The following is a 25,675-nucleotide window of genomic DNA, read 5'->3' as shown; positions in this document are numbered from 1 at the left end:
TATAATAAAGCTATATTAAAAATCAAGTGAGAGAAACATTTCAAGACAAACACAAACTAAAGCAATTTGTGACCAGATGATACACAGAGAAACCTTGAACACAAAGAGGAAAGAAGTCTCACTCAGGAAAGCACAGCATGAAATTTCAGATTGAAGAAGATAAACAAAGGTAACACCAACAGAAAAGGGGTACACCAACAAACTTACCAACTTTATGTCAAATGGGGGAAACTGAAATCACTTCCCCCAATTGAGAATGAAATACAAATGCCCTCTCTGCTCACTCTTATTCTAAAGTAGACCAGTAAGGCAAGAGAGAAAGGGGATACAAACAATAAAGAAGTCAAATTGTCTGTATTTATAGAATATCTGATTTTATGCAAAAAGATACTAAACCCACTATAAAATCCTTAGATCTGAGAAACTTTATGCAATGTAGCAGGTTACAAAATGAACATACAAAAACCAGTAGCTCTTTGTGTACTATGAATGAACTTGTCAAGAAAGAAATCGAGTTGAAAGAGAAGCCCATTCACTTCATCTCAAAAAAATTTTTTAATGAAATAACTAGCAATAATTCTAATCAAGGAATTGAGACAGCTCCCAATGAAAACTTAAAAGACACCGAATAAAGAAAACAAATAGCACTAGAAGATGTAAAGACCTCCCATAAACATGGTCCAGCAATTCAATTACAACAATGGATGTAACTCAAATTTACTGGTTCAATGTAATTCCCATAAAAATTCCATAACATTCTTCACAGAACTGAAGAAAACAATCCTCAAATTCATACAGAAGAACAAGACCCCAGCCAGCCATACCAATTCTAAGCAGCAACAACAATGCTGGAGGTATCATACTACCTGACAAATTATGTTACTGGGACTTTAAACCATGAGCAGCAGGGTACTGACCCAGAACCTGATATACAAACTAACTGACAGAATAGAGGACCCAGAAATGAATAACTACATAACCTCCTTAATTTTAGACAAGGTAACAAAAATATACATTGGGAAAAAAAAAGCCTCTTCTAAAACTGGTGCTTGAAAAACTGATATTCGTATGCAAAAGAATGAAAGAAGATCCTTGTCAAGTTCTCTCTCTTTATAAACTTCAGTTCAAAATGAATCAAAGACCTAAACATATGACCAGGCACCCTGAAACTGCTAGAGGAAAATACAAGGAAAGCACATCAGGATATAACTCTGGTGGCAGGAGAGATGGCTCAGCAAGGGATTTTGATGCCCTCTTCTGGCCTCTGCAGGCACCAGGTATATACTTGGTGCATGGACATTCGTACAGATAAAACAATTAAAAGTTTTTTTTAAAAGATAAACAAATAGGTAAGGACTTTCTGAAAAGAATCCAAGTAGGTCAGGAAACAAGGGCAAGAACTGACACATGGGACTAAGATGTATATAAATAAAAATATAAAGACATCCATAATTTTCTACACTACCAAATGAAGCAATAAAAAATCTCAGAAATGGCTAAAATGAAGCAGAAGTTACCTTATCTTAGGAGAAAGAAGCTGATTCTTGAAGAAAAATACAAACTCATATTTGAAAACATCAAATTTTCTATACAATTAATAAAGCAAAAAGAGGATGAAATATAAGACTATACCCCATTCCCCAAAATATCCCCTATGAAAATATATGTATGTGTAAAAGCTATAAATGCATGTTTACATACATATAAAGATGAATATGAAAATTCAATTATGCTGTATCAAGAGAATATTTCTAAATAGGAATACAACAAGTGAACCAAGACACAGAAAAATGTTTTGCAGGCACATAAACTAAATGACTTGGTAAATTCCAAGGGCAGGCAAATTTACAACAGTAGTCCACCATTATATAAGGAGAGAATAATTTCCAAGACACTCAGTGTATATTTGAGTGCTTAGATAGGAGAGAACCCTATTGTTCAACTGGAACCTCCAGCTCACTCCTGCTGGGTCTGAGAAGCCCCGCTCCCTCCAAATCCCATCCTCTCAGAGAATCTCCAACAAAGTAAAGCCCAAAAAGCCTCGTTCTGCATTCTTGGCCACTGTGGCAGCTCCTTCCCTGAAGTTTCCAGCAACCCAAGTTCCCACCTAAAGTGTTATACTTGGACACAAACCCAGCTTGTATTAGACATGTTCTCTCTCCTCACCTACAGGGCATATAAGCTCCCTGCTTTAGTTCAGGTGCATGACTTCTGTCTTTTCTCCTGCCTTGATCTCTGGGGCTGGAGAACTCACCCGAGAGTTACTTTGCTCAGATTAACTTTTACTTTTTTAATTTTGCTTGATCTGGCTTACTAAGTCAGTGGAGAAATCTATTACTGTGTTACAGAAAACATATTACCTATCTATTTTGGTTTTGTCCTATATGTACATATTTGTGTCAAAGTTTAATTTATAGATTAAAAGATTAACAATAGCATGATAAAATGGACAACTATAACATTAGAATTTAATGCTACTGGCAGCAGCAACAGAAACCCTAAGACAGTCTAAGAACTAGGAAATTATAAAGCAATAAATTAGTTATACCTATAAGGAGAAAAATGTGTCCACATCAGCATGCAATGTACAAAATTATTTTTTCATCATTTTTGTCTTCAGTTAAAACAAACTGCTGTGCAAACCAGAAGAACTCTTCAATGGGCCCACAGAACCCACATAAAAGCTGGGTGCCCACAAAAATGCTGGGTGAGCTTCCCACCTGTGTACGGAGACACCCTAGCCCCGCCCAATAGTCATGGGACAGGTGCCAGGTGGACCTGGGACTCGCCCATAAGGGCGTGGTGAAGGAAATCCGGTGTGACGTAAGGGAGCTTTATAAGGGCTGCACTGGAATACCCTAGCACCTTTAATGGCCGCACTTGCTGGGTTCCTGTAACCTCGCTCTGGCCCGCGTCTTGCCCTGGTGTTTTCTTGATTAAAGAGACTTCACCATTCCGGATCACAGTTCATCTTTGGCGCACGTTCAAACCCTATTAGTTGGCGCCCAACGTGGGGCTCCGCTGCGACCGCTACAGCTAAGAAAGGCAGCTTAGCCCAGGAGGGGCAGGGAGCACCCCGCCTGGGCATTTCCACAGTGAGTTACCCATACTGCTTCTCCCTCCCCGAGGCTGGTATTGGTCCTTCCGGCCCGCCCGACTTCCCCACTCCCTGCGCAGCCAGTATCGGTCCTTCCCGCCTGCCCGAATCCTGCCTCCCACGGTTGCCCTCAGCACTCCTGCGCTCTGAGCGCCGCCGAGCACAGCTAGGGCACTTGGCGGGCACAACTGAAGCCACCGTTTGCGCTCCCACCGCACGGCCACTGGCGCCTTTCCACCCTGCACCGCCCGGACCTCTGACTACCCACCGCGGTATCTCCACACCACCAGCGTGAGTTCCCCCTGCCCACCCATCTGCCCGCCCATCCACCCGCCCGCAGGAGACCCGGCCCCGGCCTTGCCCAGCTACCCGGCCGCCTGGAGAGTTCTCCTGCACACTCACTTTAGCTACGTGTGTGCACTTAGGGCCTGAATGCAGGAGCTGCCTGCGTGCACAGCAGAGGGTTTTCAACTTTCATCCACAGGGAAAGCACCCCTCCTCCCCGCTGCGCTTCTGCTCGCCCCTGCCTCTTCACGCTGCTAACCATTTCCCTGTTCCCGCCTGCCTGTCTACACCTGCGGCCGCTGTCTGCTGGGCCAGCCCTGGCAGGGTTAGCTTTTCAACTCTAGCTATGGGCATAGCCACCTGCCTGACGCAAATACCTGCCAGGTACGTTCTAAAGATTTCCTTAGGCAAAAGCAGATTTCTGTGAGTCCGATCCTACTCTAGACAGACGCGGCTGTGCCACCTGCTGGCCAGATGTGGTTACTGCAACTGGAAATGGAATTACCAATAAATATGGCTGCATTTCCTTTACAGTTAGACATGTATAACATATCTTATGCTTTATGCATTCACTGCTGGAGGAGCAGGCTGACTTGCAAAATATTGGCTTATATGTCTTGTTAGCTGTGACTTTATTGATTCACGTGTTGTTGTTCCTCAGGAACAGAAGGAAGTCTGATTTCTCCACCCACTTGCAGGACATACAAGCCTTACGTAGCCAGGTTCTAAATGAATCAAAACTTACCTATTCATTACTTCTTGAGCTGTTAGAACAAAAACTGGATGATAGGCTTCGTTCAATGTTCTATACGATGCAGGCAGATCTGTCTACTACTCAAGCTGAAGTGCAGCACATTTATAACAACATGAAAGTAGACAGATGCTCCATCTTAGAGTCTTTACAGGCTGATCGGGCAAAGGACCATGATGAGATTCAGGAACTGAAATCTAGTTTAGGGATGCTACAAACTAAACAGGCTACAGACCATGGTGCCTTAATGGCTAGGCAGGCAGCAGACCGTGAATTGTTGGAGACGGCATGCAGCTGCTTAGAAACTCAGCTAGGCTCTCTCTCCTATTCCTTTGTTACTAAGGTATAAAATACCCAGAATAGGCTTCAACAATCAGATAATGCCACTAAATCAATGGCTGGGAAATGTGAGAGGGACTATAATGAACTTAGAACTGAGTTTCAAAGCTGACAGGAGGAATTACAAACCAGGGTCACCAAGCTGGAAATGTCTACTGAGTTCATGGCAGAGATGAATTGCAACCTTGATTCTAAATTTCAGTCTCTGGATGGCTATTTCCAGGCCACCCAAATGCTAGCTAGGGATGAACGTATTACCCATCTAGAAAATCTTACAGGAGAATTGTTGAAGCAAATCGTGGATTCCACATCACACCTTGAATCTTTTATGGTGGATGAGATTAAAGCCTCTCATGAGGAAATTCTGACCCGGCTGACATATCTTGAACAAGAAGACACTGACTCACTCTGATCCAAGATGCACAATTCGAGAAGGTATTTCAATCACCCTAAAGCAGTTACACACACACCTTTAGTCTACCCGGCCATGGTGGTGGACAAGCAATCATCTAAAAAACACTCCCAGGGGCAGACAGCATATACGTGGCAACCAACCCAATTAAAGGATCTTAGGCATATTAAAGAATCGGTTGTCTCGTATGGTCTTCATAGCCCATATGTAAAACAGCTGTTGCATTCATGGGCCACCTTTAACAGGGTGACGCCCGCAGATTGGGTAGGATTGGCATCAACTGTCCTTGAGAATTCTTGCCTAATTGAATGGAGGGCGTTATTCAGGGAAGAAGGCGGACTCTTAGAACAGCAAGCCGCCAGGGACGGAGTTGATGCACCTCTCCAAAAAATCCTAGGAGAAGGTATAAATTTATTCTGACCCACAGATTCAGGCTGAATATGATGACCATACGCTGTCCCTATGCAGGACAGCAGCACTAAATGCATGGGACAAGGTTCGTGAATCAGGAGAACAACTAGAAGCTTTTGCGAAAATAGAACAGGGACAAACAGAACCATTTGAAGACTTCTTAGACAGATTGACCAGAGCAGTAGACAAACAGGTAGCAGATCCAAAGATACGACATTCAATTGTGTATAGCTTAGCTTATGACAGTGCAAACCCAATGTGCAAAAGAATACTTTTGCCTCTAAAGATCAGCTCAGCTCCACTAGAAGAATGGGTTCTGCATACTGCCCAGGTTGACTGTAACATACGAGATGCTGGAATCTGGGCAGAAGAAGCTGTCCCAAGAGGTTTCAACAGACAACAGGAGATTAGAAAAGATAGCAACAGAAGGACTTGGGAAGGAAGAGCACCTTACAGGGGCTCACACAGGTACCGAGAGGCCAGTGCTCATCGCCACCATGACCCAGAGCCTTGCATAGGAAGAGCACGCTCCAGGAGTCCACGGAGGTGTCAGGAGAATAGATGTTTCAGCTGTGGTAAAATAGGACATATAAGGAGAAATTGTAGACAGAGAAATTCTAATGATTCCCGACGTGACAGGTCATTGCCCTCTGGGTTATGTAGGAGATGTGGTAAGGGCAAACACTGGACTAACGAATGCAGATCAACTAGGGATTTTCAGGGGAACTTATTGGCGCTGGGAAATTCGGAAGGGGGCCTCAAGCAGTCCCCTACCCCGAGAACAGTTCGATCATTCCCAGTAACAGTGGAAGACAATCTCTTGCAGGACAAATAGATAGTTCCTTGCCTATGGTGGAAAATGATACTGCTCTAGAGGGTAGTTTGACTAGTAATGAAGAATCACATGTGACTGGTGAAAATGAGAAACACATATTTTGGCAAGCTTCTATTATGATAAAAGACCTCAGTTGAAAATTAAAATTAATAATAAAGTTATTTCTGGCTTAGTGGACATTGGAGCCGACGTAACTATTATCACTCAGAAAAGTTGGCCTAAAAAATGGCCGCTTAAAGAGGCAAATGTACAATTTTTAGGAATTGGAACTCTATCTAGAGTTCGACGGAATGTTAACTCGGTGGTCTGTATACTGAAACCTTACGTAGCAGATATTGCTATAAATTTATGGGGTCGTGATTTATTACAGCAATGGAATACTCAAATTAACATCCCTCCAGTGTCAGATACGAATTCTAGACAATTGCTGGATAGTAGAAAGGATCGGGTAAAATGCCATGGAAACTGGTTACCAACTATCCAGGCTGTACAGACACTAAATACAAATGACAGGCCTTCAGAGGAACCAAAGGCCCTGCCATTGAAATGGCTTACAGATGAACCGGTCTGGATAGGGCAATGGCCTTTGACCTCTGAAAAGCTTGAGGCTCTAGAAAAGTTAGTACAGGAACAGTTAGAGGCTGGTCACATAGAGCAATCTACCAGCCCTTGGAATTCTCCTGTATTTGTCATCAAGAAGAAGTCAGGTAACTGGAGAATGCTGACAGACCTGAGAGCCATAAATAAGATAATTCAGCCTATGGGCTCTCTACAGCCTGGAATGCCATTGTCTTCCTTATTACCTAAAGGATGGCCGATCATAGTAATTAACCTGAAAGACTGCTTTTTTCACTATACCGTTACAAGAAAGCGATAGAGAGAAGTTTGCATTTACAGTGCCAACGCTTAATAACTCACAGCCAGTTCGGAGATACCAATGGAAGGTTTTACCTCAGGGGATGCTAAATAGCCCCACCTTGTGTCAACAATTTGTACAACCTTTGGAAATAATTCGTAAAAAATTTCCACAATCTCTTGTTTATCATTATATGGATGATATTCTTTTAGCAGATTCTAATGAGGAAATTTGGAACGTATGTTTAAATTGGTGAAGGAGGTTCTGCCTAGATGAGGTTTACAAACTGCCCCAGAAAAGATACAAAGAGGAGATTCTACTAACTATTTAGGATATAAGATAGACTTACAAAGAATCAGACCTCAAAAGGTACAAGAACGGACCGTTATCAAACTCTTAACAGTCTTCAGAAGCTACTGGGAGAAATTTCTCAATTACAGACGATTATTGGTGTGGAAGGACACGACTTAAAGCATTTAAAAATGGCACTAAAAGGTGATAAGGACTTAAACAATCCACGAATATTATCTGCTGAGGCAGAAAAAGAGCTACAATGGGTAGAAAACCGAATATTGGATGCGCATGTAGATTGGATAAACCTTGATCTAGACTGCATTCTGGTTATCTTGCCATCCAGAGAATATACCCTTCTGGGATTCTGATGCAGAGGGAAGACACTATATTGGAATGGATATTCCTGACACATAAACAGAACAAAAAGTTAAAGACGTATATAGAAAAGATTTCTGATTTGATTTTAAAGGGCAAATTAAGACTTCGTCAGTTGAATGGGAAAGACCCAGCAGAGATTATAGTACCTTTAACTAATGATGAAATTTCCTCCTTATGGAAGGATAATGAATATTGGCAGATAGCTCTCACCGACTTTTTGAGAACAATTAGTAACAACTATCCCCAAACCGACAGAATTAAATTAATAAAAAAAGACAGTTTGGATTCTTCCATGCATTGTAAGACAAACTCCCATTTCTGGAGTTCTTACCTTCTACACTGACGCTAACAAAACAGGTAAGGCTGGTTATAAAGCAGGTGAGGTAAGTAAAGTAGTTCAAAGTCCATATACATCTGTGCAGAAAGCATAATTATATGCAATTCTTATGGTGCTTATGGATTTTACGGAACCTCTTAATATAGTTACTGATTCCCAATATGCAGAGAGAGTCGTCTTGCACATAGAGACTGCAGAATTTATCCCTGATAATACTGAACTAACCTCGTTGTTCTTGCAGTTACAGGAAACAATCAGAAACAGAAGTAACCCACTGTACATTACGCATATCAGATCCCATATGGGTCTGCCAGGCCCACTGGCACAAGGCAATGACGAGATCGATCGTTTATTGATTGGCACTGTGCTAGAAGCCTCAGAATTTCATAAAAAGCATCATGTAAATAGAAAGCGTTTAAAGAAGGACTGCTCCATCACTTGGCAACAAGCCAAGGAGATAGCGAGAAACTGTCCTACTTGTTCCTTTTATAATCAAACTCCACTGCCAGCAGGATGTAATCCTAAAGGCCTTCGGAGGAATGAGATCTGGCAAATGGATGTCTTTCACTTTACAGAATTTGGAAATTTGAAATATGTGCATCATACCATTGACACATTCTCAGGTTTCCAATGGGCTACTGCTCTCAACTCTGAAAAAGCTGATTCCGTTATTACACACCTACTGGAGGTGATGGCAGTTATGGGCATACCGGCGCAGATAAAAACTGACAATGCTCCAGCATATGTCTCCACAAAAATGAAACAGTTCTTCAAATATTATAACATTAAGCATGTCACAGGTATACCACACAACCCTACAGGACAAGCAGTCGTTGAAAGGTCTAACAGGACACTTAAGAAGATGCTCCATAGGCAAGCTGGTAAGTAGAAACCCCCCAAACATAGATTGCATAATGCTTTATTAACGCTAAAATTTCTTAATGCCAATGACAGTGGACAAACAGCTGCAGAAAGACACTGGACTACGAAAAAAACTGCTGAACTGAACCAACCAGTGTATTTCAAAGATGTGCTGACCTCGGTATGGAAACCTGGACATGTGTTACGTTGGGGTAGGGGTTTTGCATTTGTCTCCACAGGAGAAGAAAATCTTTGGATACCATCAAAATTGATCAAGATTTGAGTTGAGGAAGACAACCCTCTCGACAAGGATGACTGACAGTATTTACTGAGGAACCCTCCTCCAGAAGTCAAAGGACTCTACATATGTGGATACTTAAGAACTCTATGTCTCTTCATTTCCTAGTCCCTATTCAATTAAATCGATGCTGGATTTAGAGTTGGATTTGGCTTTCCTACTCTAAAATCCAAGCATGTTATTTAACAACATTTTAAAGTTTTTGTGTTATATCAAGAAGCCAATTGCTGTAATACAGAATAAATGAAGAATAAGAGGACTATCTTTGTCTTTTCTTGGCTCTTTCTTTCAAGGCCTACACCCTCTCATAATTGTTGTTCTTCAAGGATTGCCTTTCCCAGTACACATACATGAACAAGCGAACATTTCTCTGATGACTCTTATGTTTGAGTCCCATATAGCCAACAAGAACCAGCCTGACAGCAATCCCTGCATGCTCCGGAAAAAGAATTGGACTATACCTTCCCGACTGCACTGGATTCAACTCACTCCGTTTCGACCGACACTCCAACCAGAATGACTTCAATCAAGTTGAGGATTTCAACGTAGATCTTCAATCAAACAAATCTCATCTAACATGGACTAGACATAACTCATTAGAGACCTTCTCTATACTAGCATTTTTTTCCATAGGGCCCACATGACTATCATCATCCCATTTCAGCAGGAAGTAGCCTAGAAGATGCTACGCCCCCCGTTCCCCATTATTGTTTATTAGGGTAGTATAAGCCTAGTTAAGAATGACCTTCTTATTGTTTAGAGTCGTGATTGGAAGAAGGTGTTCAAGTTAGACACCTTTTCCATATGACTTTAAGACTTAGAATAGACATAGGATGTGTCATAGCAGATTATTGTATCTTCTTGTATTTCACCTTTATGATTGTTAGTTTTGGATATTTTACACTATTAAGTTTTAATCCTCTTTTAGACTAAAAGGGAAATTGTAGGGAGACACCCTAGCCCCGCCCAATAGTCATGGGACAGGTGCCAGGTGGACCTGGGACTCGCCCATAAGGGCGTGGTGAAGGAAATCCGGTGTGACGTAAGGGAGCTTTATAAGGGCTGCACTGGAAGACCCTAGCCCCTTTAATGGCCGCGCTTGCTGGGTTCCTGTAACCTCGCTCTGGCCCGCGTCTTGCCTTGGTGTTTTCTTGATTAAAGAGACTTCACCATTCCGGATCACAGTTCATCTTTGGCGCACGTTCAAACCCTATCACACCTGTAACTCCATCCTCACAAGGGAGACAGGATCCATGCAGCAAGCTGGCTAGTTAGACTCGCTATATTGGTAAGCTCTGAGTTTGACTGAGACCATGCTTCAACAAAAATGGTGGAGGATCAATTAAGGAAGATTCTTGACATCAACCTCAAACCTCTACTCACTTGCTGTATGGACATGTGCACCCCAGATGCAAGCGGACTTGCATGATGCACACATGTACATTATGCACGTGTGAAAAGAATCAAAAGAGGTATGTAAAGGAATTTAAGCAATTCACCTAGCCATCAAGTGTGGGAGGTAGAGGGTTCCTAGTTGGCTGAACAGCTCATAATTAGGGGCCATTTACTTCCACCCTTGTTTCATAATCTGGTAGCAACAGAACAGTGTATTAGTTCTTTATAGTTACATGGCAAACAAGAAATAGGTACTGTCTCATTCAGCTTTTGAGCCATCAGGAATTTGAAAGGAGCTTTGTGAAGTGTTCTGCCTCAAAGCATCTTCTGAGGTTCAGTGGACCATGGGCATCTGGGAAGCCCCATCTGGAATTTGGAGATCTTCTACTAGGGCTCCTCAAGCAGCCTAAAGACCTCTCCTTTCCCCCTCTCACAGATCTGCTTAAAAGGGCATGTAACCTCCCCTAGAGCTGTGTTCTATGTGTGGAAAAAAAAGAACCCTGCACCGTCTCAGGGTGGTAATGTCATTTCTGCCACTCTGTTGGACCAATATACCAACTCTGGTACAGCGTGTGTTGGTGTGAGAAGTGTTAAAGGTAAGCATACCATCAGACAGGGGCATTGAAGATCATGTTAAAAGACTGGCTGGCCAAGACACACGGGGTGGGGGGGGTGGGGGGTGGGGGTGGGGGGGGGGGCTAGGCCCTATCCCAAAGGATACAATAGACTCTGATGACACCCTATGGAAGACCTCACCATCCAGGGGGAGCAAAAAGGATATGTGATAGATAGGGTTTTAGTTGGGGGGAGGAGGGGAGGACGGGAGGGAGAAGGGAACTGCAATTGTCATGTAAAACAATCCTGTTTATAATTCAAATAAAAAAAAAAGTTGGAAAAAAAAAGGCTGGCTGGCCATTATACCCTCTGACCCTTGGTAAGGTAATGTTTTATGTTGAATTCAGTCGTTGATTTCCAAAAACCCTAAAATATCATCAGTATCTCCATCTTTAACTCGGAACCAGGTATCAAGCCATTCCTGGCCTGTGCTTTCTCGGGCATTTCCTAGGATGGTTTCTGTTGTGCTATGACTTATGACAACAACATTTGGCCATAGCTCTTCATTCATTGTCTATAGTGCTTTTACACTAAAAGACAAAGTCTGGTAGCTTCAATGATGACCAAGTGGCTTACAATGTCAAACTATTTATTGCTTGGCTTTTAACAGAAAATAATTATTTTTTCTTTATGTATGTGGGTGTTTTCATTATGACTAAGCTAAAGAAACCAGTTAATTAACTTAAAGATTTGGGGGGTTAGCTACAGATAACCCTATATATAATCCTATTGAAAAATGGGAGAGAGCATGTGCTTAGCAAGTTTGAGGTCCTGAGTTCAATTCCCTGACTGTGAAAAAGGAGAAATGGAAAGTACATATGAGCATGTCACTGAAATCCAGCCAGGTATAACTTCATTCAAAATTTTTTACATATGTATATACATATAATTATACATTATATATGTATTTTTCAATTTATTATTTTTATTTATGTGTGTCTGTCTCATGTGTGGATGCCTGTAGAGGTCAGAAGAGGGTACCTAGCAGTAGCAATACAGGTATTGGCTATGTGGGTACTGGGATCCAAACTTCCAGGCCTCTGAAAAACAAGTGCTCTAGCTACAGAGCCATCTCTCCAGCCCCTATACATGTATTTTCAAGTATAAAACAATTTATTTCCCCATACCTTTTTCAATCAACCTTGGTATTCATTATTTCTCCTCCCTCCTCCCAAGCCCAAGTTCCCTTTCCCATTTCCCCCTTCATAGTACCTGTATCCTACTAACCCACCCTCTAGAGCTCCTTCCCCTGACCCTCATCCCACTGTGGTTCCTTTTTATTTCCTTGTTTTTTGTGGTTATTTCAGGTTATATACTCATATCTTAAAGATTTGGAGCTAGGATCCACAAATTAGAAAATCATGTGGCATTGTCCCCACCCTCAAGAGCCATAGACTAACAAAAACCTTGGTTCCAGACATCAGAAACCACTTCAAATTGTTCTTCAAGGATGTCCAAGAGACTCCAAAACAATTTCATCCTTGGTTGCCAACTAGAACTTGAAAACATGACCCTATTATACTGAAGACACCATACCCTGAGACACAGGACTTCAAGGAATTGAGCTGCAACAGACCTAGACACCTCTTCTCTGAGCACTGGCTCTCACAGTATCAGAGGGTGTTATGCAAGCTGGCAGTTCTACTCGGCTGTAAAGCCCCTGAACCAAAGCAATGATTAAACAGTAAGCTATCCACAATGCTGCAGTCGCGGCACTTCTATCTTGGGGTAACAAACAGCTGTCTAGCTGGATTTAGAGCCCACTCAGCAGAAGGGAATTCATGCCTGGCACTGTAAACCTAGCCAATGATCTGTGGCTGAAGAGGTCATAGACCTAAGAGAAGAACCTTCAACTGTCATGTTCCTAAATCAATATAATTTCTAACTGTATTCTAAATACCTTTACACCCATAAATAATGTACCTCTCACATCTTATCCAAGAACAGTTCTATTAGGAGCTGTTTCTGGTGGAGGCAGAATGGAGTCTTTGTAAGCTTACAGTTGTGGCCTGCTTAAGTTGTGGGATAGGCACCCCACAATCATTTATTCCGTGCATTCTGTCCAGTGTGGGTCTCTGTAATAGACTACAACTGTTGTAAAAAAAATCGTACAGGTTCTCAATATTGCACAAAATTCTCAAAAACTAATAAAAAATACAAAAAGGAAAAGAAATTCAAGCAGGCAATAGCTATAAGCTCCCTGCTAGGACTCGGTTCTGCTTCCACCAGATCGTTCCCCACAGATAAGTTCACCATCTTCAAGGCTCAGCTCTTTGGATTCTTTTTTACATGAATGTAAGCACATGCTGAGCTGCCTCCCCAGCTACATCTGACTCATGTTAAGTCTGAGAGGAGAGGCATTTGCTTCCTGTACTCTGTGCACCCCTTAAGTGCAAGGTGGCATGAATCTTCAAAACATAGTTTTCTTAAAACTTCACAGGTCTCTTAGGAGTCTCCCTTTTTTTTGGTCTCTTAGCAGTCCCCCCTCCCCCTTTTTTAACATTAATCTTGAAATTCTGTCGAAAGGGCTGACACAAGGATCATTTCCCTAAGATTCCTAGAAGTCATACTATTTGCTAGATAAATTCACCAGTAACACTATTAGCCTGAAAACTCCTCGGGGGCAGCACCTTTCTTAAGTGCCAACAAAGGTGTTTACAAGCAAACGCTCAGCTTCTCCTCAGAACTTGTTTTCCTGACAGTACCTTGGGCTGGAAGCAGCTTCTCTCTACCACCCTTGTTGGAAATGGAACCCAGAAACTTAAGCATGCTGGGAAAGCACTCTATTACTAAGCTAAATTTCCAACCATGAAAGCTGTCACTTGTTACATTTTATATCATTCACTGACTGATACTGTTGATGTTTACTGATCCTTTTGTTTGTGAGCTGATTCTAACTAATGTAGTCCTGGCTGTCCTAGTACTGGCTGTATAGGTCAGGCTGGCCTTGAACTTGCAGCAATCTTTGCGCCTCTGCCTTCTGAGAGCTGGGTTACAGGCATTCACCACCCTACCTATCAGTCCTTTCTTCACACACTTCCCTCACATTTTACTACAAGAAGCAAGAATAAACTAGGCAACACCTTCAACTCTCTGGGTGGCAATTTGCTTATCTGTATCACCCAGTTCATTACCCACCTTTTTCCAGTTTGCATATAACTATGGTGACTGTGTTATAATGATCCTCTTTCCTCAGTTTTTAATAAATTCCCCTGAGTTTTCTTTGAGCCCTAATTGGTGACCTCATCAAAGGACATGAGTCTACAGTTTCCTAAAACAGGAACTCATGTGGATCTGCAAAACCCACTCACCAATCACCCGCTACTGAACTTAAAGCTACATCTACTTCAAAACTATTTGTTCTGAGGTGGGAGAGATGGCTCAGTGGTTAAGAACATGGACTGCTCTTCCAGAGGACACGTTTCAATTCTTTGCACCCACATGGAAGCTCACAACCCTCTGCAATTCAGTCTTTGGGGAACATATGTCCTCTTCATTGCATGCACGTGGTGCACAGACAGGTTAGCAAAACAACCATATACATAAAATAAAATAAAATAAACTCTTTGTTCTGACAGCATCTGCCTTGTTCTGCTTAAGCTGCACCAATGGAATACATACCCATTTCTATCACCGTTCTAAAGGCTGGAAAGTGTAAGATCAAGGACACAGCAGATTTCACTGAGTGATAAGGTCTACTTCCTATTCACAGAAGTCAATCTGATCCTCCTTCTATTTTCACATAGTAGAAAGTTAAGCAAGCTCCTGCAGGACTCACTAAACTATTCACACGGGCTCAAGCCTTAAGATTTATCCCTTCAAATGCCATCTCACTGAGGTTTGGGCTTCAACATAGGAATTTAGGGGTGCATGCTGATCTATTGTACCACTCAACTTAGTTACCAATATTAGTATCATTCTATTGCAGAACAATTGTCCCCATTTATAATTTGAAAACACAGAAGTTAAGATTTATTGTCTTACATGGTTTCTAAATACCAGGAATCCCAGAGTGTTGGTGCAATTATTGTAACTAAGGTGCCAGTTTAAGGCTGTTCTCAAATCATATGGCACTAAGAGATTCTAGCTCTTTGCTACAAAAGTCTGGTTACATTTGGATATGAGATATCCCCAAACAGAATGCTTTTCTGGATGGGGATCTAATTTCAGAGAAGTAATTGGATCCTAAGGGCTCTGATTTAAGCAATGGATTAGTTTCTTGATGGTTTTATACTGTGATGGCATTACTGAGAAGTGTTAGAAAGTCGGAAGTGAGGTCTAGTTATAAGTAGTAGTCACTGGGGGAATGTGCCCTGGAAAGATGCCCTTGACCTTTCCTTTCCTGCTTCTCCGTTTCCTGGCCATCAGGGGCCAGAATCTCTGAAGGTCTGAGCCAAATAATTCAATCATTCCTCCTTTTGTTTTCTCAGGTTTCTGTCACAATAAAAACCCCAACCAAAAAGGCCTCTCCACAGGGACACTCACAACATACTAACTTTTATTTAGTCACCTTCAGAGTCAGAGATTTAAAACGTAAGACAAAGAGAGAAACCAAAGTATCTTTCTTAAACTAGTCTTAGAAGCAATATTCTACTGTTTTCTGTTTGTTGTGCACAGGGCAGACACAAGGGTATAAACACCAGTCCCTAGTAAGGACCACCCTAGAAGATGGTGCTTCTGAGAATGTTACCATTGCAGGGATAGTCTCATTTAGAGCACCTAGCACAGACAGCCAGTATCAACAGGGAGATTGGACTTTCTCTAAATATTTTTAACAGGAGCAGAAAAAAACTTTGTTCAGGCAGCCCTTCAACAAACGTTGATATCTTACTGTCCTGAATAGAGCAATATAGTTACCACTAAGTGAAAGGAATCAAGAAAAATGAGTTTAAAACACAACTGTTGAAAGTAACCAGAAAAAAAGATTCAGTGTGACTTTTGTACAACCAGCAGTCTGTTAGAAATGTTAATTAAGAAACATGGGGAAAATATGCAAATCAGTGCTCATAACAGCTACTAACACAGAAGTCTTGCACATTTCATTGGAAAAACAATTATTCCACAAAATTTTCCTTCATACATTACATACTAATAAAATTATTGCTAAAACTCAGGAAAAAGTCTTGATTTCACCTATCAGATAATCTGCATGATTAAAACATCTGTACATACAGCTCTGCACTACATAGCATCAGGCCAGTCTCCTATCTTCTCTTTTCCCTTTCCTAACCCTCCCTCCCCCTTCCCTCTCTACTCCTTGACCTTCCCCCCGTTTCTCGTTCCTGTGGTGAAGATAGATCCTAGACCCTTACTATCTCTGTCTCAAAACAAAACCCCCAGACAAGTACCTGGGTGTTCAGTGGTAGAGTGTATGCTTACAGCATATTAAGCCTGGAGGTCAATCCTTAGCATCAAAAGAATGAATGAATGAATGATGCTCGAGTGAATAAATAATGTTGCCTTCTTTTAAATTGCTGTTTTTCTTCTAATTTCTGGCTTGCAAAGAAATATTTGTCTCCTTTTAGCTACCACATTTGAAACAAATCAGTACCTTTTGTTAATACAGTGCATGGGCCTGGAATACTAAAATTCCAATCCATGTCTACTAAAGCACATGGCACTGAAGGTTAATGCAATATGTCAGTTTAACCTTGTCTGTCATTGTCCCGTCCTCCCAGTTTTGCTTGACTCCCTTGTCTTCCCCCTTTGTTTTGCACACAATTTCTTCTTTTACTCCACACGCCTTTTCAGGACCATTTCCCTCATACATACACCTAGAACCGAGTTTTCCTATGTGGGTTGTGGCCTGCTAGACTCTGTGTTTGGCATCCCAAAGCTTCACAGTGTAACTCTGCACACAGAAATCCCCGGGCTCTTTAAACCTGAGGATTTGTGTTTTTCATAGTTCTTATACATCCCAATGATTAGCATGAATATTCTCATAACTAGTCCATGATTTTAATATTTTTGCTTTTCTTTTTTTAAGACAAGACTTTAAAAAAAAAGTCTTATATGTTCAGACTAGCCTGGAATTTACTCTCTGGAATTCTAATCACCATTTCACAATCTGCTGTATTTACCATGAGGTTGTAAACAGCTTTTAACTAGCCTTATATGCTAGGCTAATCTACCACGTATTTTTTAAGTTGTTACAATTTTTATTTCTGACCCAATTGATTCCTGTTTAAATATGCCTGGTCACTTTTACAGTCTCTTGCTTTGTAAAAATACTTATATACTTACTGCATATTTCTAACAGCTGAAATCTGAAAGATTTTAGTTTTTGTTGTTTTCGCTGAGTCATGATCATTGTACCTTGATTTTCACCTTTAAATTTGATTTTCTTTAAAAAAAATATGTGTATTTGTTAGAGCCTTAACTATAATTATATTATGGCTACATATGCCCTTCCACAGAGAATCTGTGATTGTTTCTAGCTAGTACCTAAGAGTATTATAGAACTATATCCACTTTTGATTAAACCTCTTCATTTGTAGAGTTTTAGAACTGTGAAAAGCTCAAGATTGTCAGCTCATAGCCAGGGATTATTAGCAGAGCTCATACCTACACTTAGACCTGAAGCTTCTGTAAATGGCCTCTGACCAGCCTCCCTACTTAACTGTAGGACACAAGAAGTGTTTCTCTATGACCAAGCCATCATGCACAGAAGATTTATGCCAACAGGAACGTGTTCAAGAAAAACACCATTCTGGGTGTTACAGTAGAAGAAAAAATTGGTTCCGAAAGGGCCATGTGGAGTAAAAGAAGAAATTGTGTGCAAAGCAAAGGGGAAAGACAAGGCAGTCAAGCCAAACTGGGAGGACGAGACAATGACAGACAAGGTTAAGCTGCCGTACTGCATTAACTGACTGCCAGTACCAATCCCTACCCAACTACTCCAACAGGTAGCTGAATTTAAAAAGTGCTTTGTCTGGCTTGGGGAAGGGAACTCAGATCTCTGTAATCTCCACCAGCACCTGAACCCAGTATCAGGAAAGAAAACTCACTCAAGCCCAATACCTTGTCTTCTAGGAAAGGATATGGAAAGTCTTTGCTGGTGTGAGAATACTTTCTGTTGGCACTCTGAGAATGTCCTCAAAGTATTCAGTGACTTCAACACCCATTTGCCTTACACAACCCACTTGTTTGGTCCTATCACCAAAGGTTTTTATTTTCTTGTGTCCAACCATTTGTTTTAAATGGCATTTTGCTTGTTTGGTAGAGGCAGGAGGACCAGTTCTTGCCTGCACACTACTGCAAATGGGATTCTTTTACTTCTAAAACAGTTCTGTAAAACTTCAGGTTGGGACAGTATATTTATTCTTGATAAACTTTTAACTGTCAAGAGAAATGATAATCCTGATCTTGTACTGTTATTATCTCACCTCAGAAAGCTTGTGTCTTCTGGAAATCTGTCCAATGCTTGCGGCTTTCAGTCACTGCTCAGCACAGTTCTGACAACCAGAAAATGCTCAGAATTAATTCTGTAAACCCTATAGAAAAGATTTTATAGTAAATCTAATACTGTTTCCCATACCTTTCAGTTATAAAGAATTACAAATTACATTCTCTGGCATAATCAGATACAGACAAATCAGAACAACAAAAAAGTCCTTACTTAACTACTCCAATAGGTCACTAAATTTAAAAAATATCTTATCATCAAATAAGCCAGTGGGTATATGAAGGCCATCTTGAGGAGGGGAACTCTGGAACCTCTGTAATCTCCACCAGTAACTGAACAATATGAGGAGATGAAATACATTTCAGCTGATCCCTTGTCTTCTACAAAAGGATGTGGAAAATCTTTGATGATGTTAAGGATATTCCACAGAACAAAAAAACCACAACTTTGAAATGTCATAAAGAAAATCTGGGTTTTTGCTTTTGACAACATCATTTAAAAACTGTACATGCTAGGGTTTGTTCTTTTCTTTTTTTAATGTTACTATTTGTGTGTGTATGTGTGTGGTGTCAGAGGACAACTATGATGTTGATTCTCTTTCCATGTTGTTCCAGGTTCCATTGATCAAGCTCAGGTTGTCAGGCTTGTATGGTAAACATACTACATGATGAGCCTATACGACAACCAAGTTTTGTTCTTTTTGACTTCGGCATACTTTTAATTCAAACATTTTTACTTAGCCATTTGGGACAATCTAGTATTTATCTCTAAATCAATAACAGTTTGTGTTTATATCCCTGTGCTGGCTAGTTTTATGTCAACTTGATACAAGCTAGAGTAGTTGGAAAGGACGGAACCTCAATTGAGAAAATGTGACCATAAGACCTGGCTGTAGGGCATTTCTAAATTAGTGAGTGATGGGGGTGGGCCCAGCCCACTGTGGATGGGGTCATCTCTGGGCGATGGTCCTGGTTCTTTAAGAAAGCAGGTTGAGAAAGTCATGGGAAGTAAGTCAGTAAGCAGCACTCATCCATGGCCTCTGTATCAGTTCCTGCCTCCAGATTCCTGACCTGCTTGAGTTTCTGTCCCGGTTTCATTCAATGATAAACACTGATGTGAAAGTACAAGCCAAATAAATCCTTTCTTCCCCAAGCTGTTTTGGACCTGGTGTTTTATTGCAGCAATAGTAACTGTAACTAAGACAATCCCCTATCATAAATTAGGAGAACTTACACCTCTCTCCTTTAGTACACTGCTCTTGCATGAAGAACATATAAACCACCAATCTGGAGTCCTTGTCTTCATTTTCCAAGCAGATACTACAGGTTTAAACTGAACTCTAGCTCCTGATATTCTTTCTTCTTCAAGATGGATGTTTATCCTGTAGTAATGTATAGTAATAGTAACAATAATAATAATTAATAATAAAAATAAACGTTTAGGCTTGGGAGTCACATGGACCTGGATTTAAAGCCAAGTCTCCTACTTAATACCTGAATACTTAAAACTGAATCAAATTACTTGAAAAACTCTCAGAACCTATAAAAAAAAATCAAAGGTTGCAATGTATAGATCAGACACAACATAAATGAATAAATGCCAGCATAACATTAAACTGCATTATAAACTGTCATGTGCCCCCACTCCCAATTTTCTTCCCGAATCTTCTCCTGCCCCTTTCTCTCCCCTCCTCCCTTTATCTCAACAGGTGCTTGCTCTATAACCCAGGATGGCTACAAGGTTACCATTTGTCTGCCACCACCTCGCCAGTGCTGTGATTGCAAATGCGTGAGAACACATCTGACTCAAGGGACGGCTATTATGTCTGGTGCTCTTCTATGTAATTTTGACTTAATTCAGTCTGTCCAAAAGGTCTTTCCAGAGCAAAATTTCTTAAGCCACAGACTTTAATTTGCTTTGAATGCCTATCAATATTCAGCAACATGAAACACTCTCTCCTCTCTCTCTCTCTCTCTCTCTCTCTCTCTCTCTCTCTCTCTCTCTCTCTCTCTCTCTCTCTCTCAAAAAGCAACATGATCAAACACTACAGCCAAACATACCACACACCACTGGAGAGTCCAAATCTATGTCCAAAACTTACTAGAAAGTTCCTTTTATTGTGTGATGATGTTCCCAAAGTGTAAAAATTCTTTTAGTTCTCTTTCAGATTTTTTCTTCTATTTAATTTTGTGCCTGAATATGTAAAAATACATTGATTCTGAGGTCAAAATATAAGCAAGTTATCTTAAGAGAAAGCTCTCTTTTTATTGCTGGCATTTTTTCCTGCCTCTAGAGTATTCTGTATATTTGGTCCTCTGGAGAAAGAGGGTGATTTGGAAGGGCACCACCTACCTAGAGACTGTCCTATTATTTATTGTTTGGCTGCAGTACCACAGTATATCCAGTCAATCTCCTACTAATGAGTACTTGAAATGTTTCTAATTCTTTAATTAAGTATGATGGTTAATATTAAATGTCAACTTGGTAAGATATTGAGTCAACTAAGAGACATGACTCAGGGCAGTTTGGTGAGTGAGTTTCTAGAATAAGGACTAGGTGAGGGGAGAAGCCTCTTCCTCAGAAGGAGTGCACCTTCTAACAATTGGCCCAAATATAGGGACCAGAAGAAAAGGCAGTGTGGCCAGCCTGTCTTGGTTTCTTGCTATTGAGTATGGCTGCTACTGCTGCTGCTGCTGCTGCTGTTAGTGCCACCATATTTCAGAGCTCAGACTCCTGGTCCTTTGGCCTTCCAAAACTGAAACCAAGCCTTGAGCACCAAATTAGGACAGAGGCATACAGTTCTGTAGATTGAATACCTACTGGATTCTTAGTCTCTTCAGCATATAGCATACAGTCATTTTGGACAGCATATAGCTTGAATGAACCTTTAAAATGTATGCTCATTTTACTGGTTCTGTATACCAGGGCACCCTGTCTAACACAAGCAGTGCTCAGTGACCAGTTGTTCAAAACTTTGAGTGTATTTTATCTTAGCGTTTTTTTTTTTTTTTTTTTTTTTTTTTTTTTTTTTTTTTTTTTTTTTTTTTTTTTTTTTTTTAGAATAGATTACTAAAAGTCTAATGCCTGTGCTAGAGGATACAAGTGTGTGATTTTGCTGGATACTCCAGGATTCCTTACCAGATACTTCATGTTAACGTATCCACATGTACCAGAAATGTACTTATGTGCATATTTTCCCACCAGCTGAATAGTATACCTTCTAGATTTTGCTGAGAAATGCTTGAGTATCTTTAATCTTGTGTGTGTGTGGATATTTGTAGGCACATGTGCATGTAGGCAGGTTCCTTTTACTGTCCTCCTCTATCATTCCATGCCAGAAGTTTTGAGACAGGAATGCTCACTGCTCTGAGAGTTCACTGGCTGGCTAGTTAGTTCCAAGGATCCCCCTATCTCTACCATCCCCCTTCTCCCTAGCCCCTCACTCCTCCCCATGCTGGAGTTGCAGAAAAAAAGCTTGCCATTCCTGGCTTTTATGTGGTTGCTGGGGTCCAAACTTAGGTACTACTGCTTGCAGAGCAAGCAAGTTACCAATGGAGCCATCTCCCCAGCCCACAACAGTTCTAGTTCTCCACCACAGCTTTAATTTGAACTTCTTTTTGTGTGATTGAAGCTGGGACCTCTTTTATCCTGTATCATCTGATTTCTCTTCCTTACGAGGTCTCTTTTCACACATTTGGTCCATGATTTGTCTAGATTTTCAGAAACTGGTTGTAATTAATATTAGCTTCAAATATTACCCACCCCCCATTTTGCCATTTGTCTTTGCTTATATTTTTCACCATGTAAATAACTTTTTTTCAACATGTTGGGATTTATCCTGATTTCCCCCCAACACTGAGTCATAGTTATAAAAACCTTGGCTTATGCTTTTATATTTTAGCCAGGTTGTACAGACTGCAGTTTTGCTCAGTGTTGCTAAGAAATCTGTTGCTAGCCTCTTCTCTTCCTGGAAACCCAAGGGAAATGTTCTTCATTGTCTTGAAAGTTTCAATAAGCTATAACTTGAAGCTAATCACTTTGGGTCAACTTTCCTTTAAAATGAGGGGAGGGGAGGCATTGACTATACAGTGTTTGTCATGCTAGGCCACCACTATGCCACTGGTACCGATAGTCTGAAGACCTTTTTATTATGAATGCTGAGTCTTCTTTATTTAAAGAATGCTTCCATGGATAGAAGTTTAAATATCAGCCTTACTATTGTTTTTCTACTGAGGAACTTAAATCTTTCATCTTATATCTTAACTAATTCCTAGATATTTGTGATGTAACTTTGAAGCAGAACACAAACCTAAAATATAAGCCCCTGGTTCAATCCTTAGCATAATACCCATCTGTCTCTTTGCTGTGTGTGCACAAACGCCTATGCAATTTCCTATTCCCATTTTTTTTGGGGGGGGGTGAAGCTGTCTTCACGACTTGTCATTCTCTCTTAGTGTGATCTTTTCTCCCTTAAGTACCTTAGAGTTTAGCTTCATTTTAAAAGATATATTTTCTTAGTTCAGAAAATTCATCTTCACATCTTTTTGCTTTTGCTCTTTTGGGGTTATGATTTGGATTTGCATGTCTGCAAACAATTTTCATTCAGGAAGGAGTTCTGCACTGTAGTTTGCTTTGCTCTGCTACTGAGTGTTCTAAGCAGCTTAGATGGCAGCTGAAATGCTTTCACTCCCCATTCATTTTCCATTCAAGTAACATTACATGAATATTGTCTGCCATCTTCTGTTCAGTTTTGAAGTGTTTTCTTTTTCCTAAACCAGATGACAGTACATATACACAGGAAGGAGGGATGTGAACAGCTTACTGGCTTCTTAGTTCAATGGTTCTTAATTAACTGGTTTTGTGTTGTTTATTTTCATCCTTTTTGGATGGGAGGCAGGCTTATCCACCTTCCAATCAGCTTCAATAGATCCTTGATTTCCTCTACCTCTTCTTGTTGACCATCATCTTCACTGCCTGGAGGCTCCATGCTCCTTCCTTTAAGGCTCACCTTCCCCTAGAATCAGTACATTTTTGAGACTGCCTCTTGGACACATATACAGGTCTCACATATCTCAGTATTTCTTTGGGTCTTCTATCCAGCACGGCAAGCATTTTTGTCCACCAAGCCAGCTTCCTGCCCTTTTTATTTTTCTTACATCTTTTGCCGTTTTCTTTATGACAGCTGTTCATGTCCTTGAGTAAATACACATTTTAAATATTCTTCACTGTGAATTGAACTTATACAATCTCCTTCATCTAAATACTTTCCAGACTACCTCCTGTCTTGTCTTAGCTTTTTTAGGGAGTTGGGAATCTGTTAAGGAATGGAACTGAAGTTTTACAACATGCTTGGGAAGTGCTCTATCCCTGAACCACATCTTAAGCCTCTCCCTTCATCTTTTACTAAGATTTGAAACACTTACATTTATTTAGTACACCCTGACCCTCCCTATTCTATTATTAATAACTATATTATCATTACTCTGTCCTCTACTATTAATGCTTAGGCTGCATTTCCTTTATGTAACAACCTGAAATTCCTTTTTTTTTTTTTTTGACAAACTTGATGCACATCTAAACACTCTAAACACATGTGAGACACCAACTACATGGATTTCTCCCCCACATTAGGCAATTGTCTAAGTCTCTTTACATCACTGGATGTCCTAGGCTTCAGTTACAAGAATGTTCATTTAGCAGACTGTACAGGTTAAGGACTGTCACTTACTTTCAACACCAGTTACAGAGCATAAGTTGTTATCTACACTTCTGAGCAACCAGTTCAGAATTTGAGGTGTGTACAACATACCCACCAGGGGCCAGTAATTTGCTAGAACTTACCAAACTCAAGAAAGTGTCTTTGTACTGTAATGTGGCCCATACAGGAAACAACATCCACCTCAAAAGTCCTCGTCTAAGAAAACTAACCACAATCCATAACCAAATCTATAGATTTCCCCGTTTTTTATAACTTAAAGCACTGCTATGGGCAAGGCAGAGGAAAATTGTGAATACCTGTTTCACCAGGTTTGGCCAAACTGTAAATGAATTCACATTCCCATAAACTTACATGTATAAATATCCTTTTTCTCTTAATGTGGGGTTAGAGCAAGTCTTGAGACCCAGAGTCAAGCTTTATGACAGAAAATTCCAGTAACACTACCACCAATATATTAGAAAGTCTTTAACTTAGGACAGCAAAACAGAAAGGATATATAGGACATGGGCTAAGGATGAGGGCAGGGCTGCACCGTTCTAGCACTTCCACAGACTATCAAGGAACATCATCACTTAGGGGTTTTATGGGGGCTCAGCCATGTAGGCATTAGTTGACTAGATAATTGCCACTAGAGGCTAAATTCAAACATCCTTTCACTTCCAGGGAGGGGAGTGAATCCTGGAAGTTCCATTTAGAGAGAGGGAGGAGGAAGAAGGGGAGGGAGAGGGGGAGGGAGGGAGGAAGGGAGGAAGAGAGGGAGGGAGGAGGGAGGAGGGAGGGAGGGAGGGAGAGGGAGGGAGGGAGAGAGCGCACACGCTCGGTAGTGCACTACAGTGTACACATGGAGGTTAAAGGATAACCTCAAATGTTGTTCCTCGGTTACCATGCACCTTATTTTTGAGACAGGGTCTCTCAAAGGCTGGACCTCAACAAGTAGGCTAGGCTGCTGGCAAGGGGGGCAGTCCCCAGAAACCCTCCATATCTGTCTCCATAGTAGTAGGATTTCAAGTCTGAGTCACCAAATCCATCTTTCTTAACTTGAATTCTGGGGATTGAATTCTATCTTCATGTTCACAAGGCAAGCACTTTCCAGTTGAGCTATCTATCTCCCCAGTCCTGAAGTTCCAATTATTTGATGACATAGTTGGTTCATCAGACAATCATCCCCAGCTAGCTTACACATGCTGGAAGATACCATATAGGCTGCCAAGGGGAAAAAGCCCTTAAGTCTTACCCACTTGTGGAACCTGTGAGCTATGACATCTGGCCTGGAAGGTGTGTCCATTGGTGCAATACTGGCACAAATAATGAAGGTTAACCAACAACTTTCTACTTGGACTTAAGGCCCACTTCACAGCAGAAAAGTCATGTCCGGTATTTTAAAACT

General features: G+C 40.9%; 1 protein-coding gene across 8 annotated transcripts in view; it reads right to left on the bottom strand.

Moving 5' to 3' along the window:
- Positions 1 to 25,675, bottom strand: part of Cab39l (calcium binding protein 39 like) — a 116,882-nt gene that overhangs the window by 81,602 nt on the left and 9,605 nt on the right. For 5 of the 8 annotated variants that reach the window (XM_027390439.2, XM_027390436.2, XM_027390437.2 and 2 more), the window contains 2 exons: positions 19,803 to 19,950; positions 18,550 to 18,618 (listed from right to left, as the gene is read on the bottom strand). The exons of 2 other annotated variants lie outside the window; for them this stretch is intronic. The gene's annotated coding sequence lies outside the window, so the exon portion shown is untranslated. Of the gene's footprint in view, positions 1 to 18,549; positions 18,658 to 19,802; positions 19,951 to 25,675 lie in introns of all 8 variants that reach the window. One more of the 8 variants, XM_027390440.2, reaches the window with a different exon arrangement.

The sequence above is a fragment of the Cricetulus griseus genome (assembly GCF_003668045.3).
Source record: "Cricetulus griseus strain 17A/GY chromosome 1 unlocalized genomic scaffold, alternate assembly CriGri-PICRH-1.0 chr1_1, whole genome shotgun sequence".
NCBI classification, from domain to species: domain Eukaryota; kingdom Metazoa; phylum Chordata; class Mammalia; order Rodentia; family Cricetidae; genus Cricetulus; species Cricetulus griseus.
This window is presented reverse-complemented; position numbering and strand designations above follow the sequence as displayed.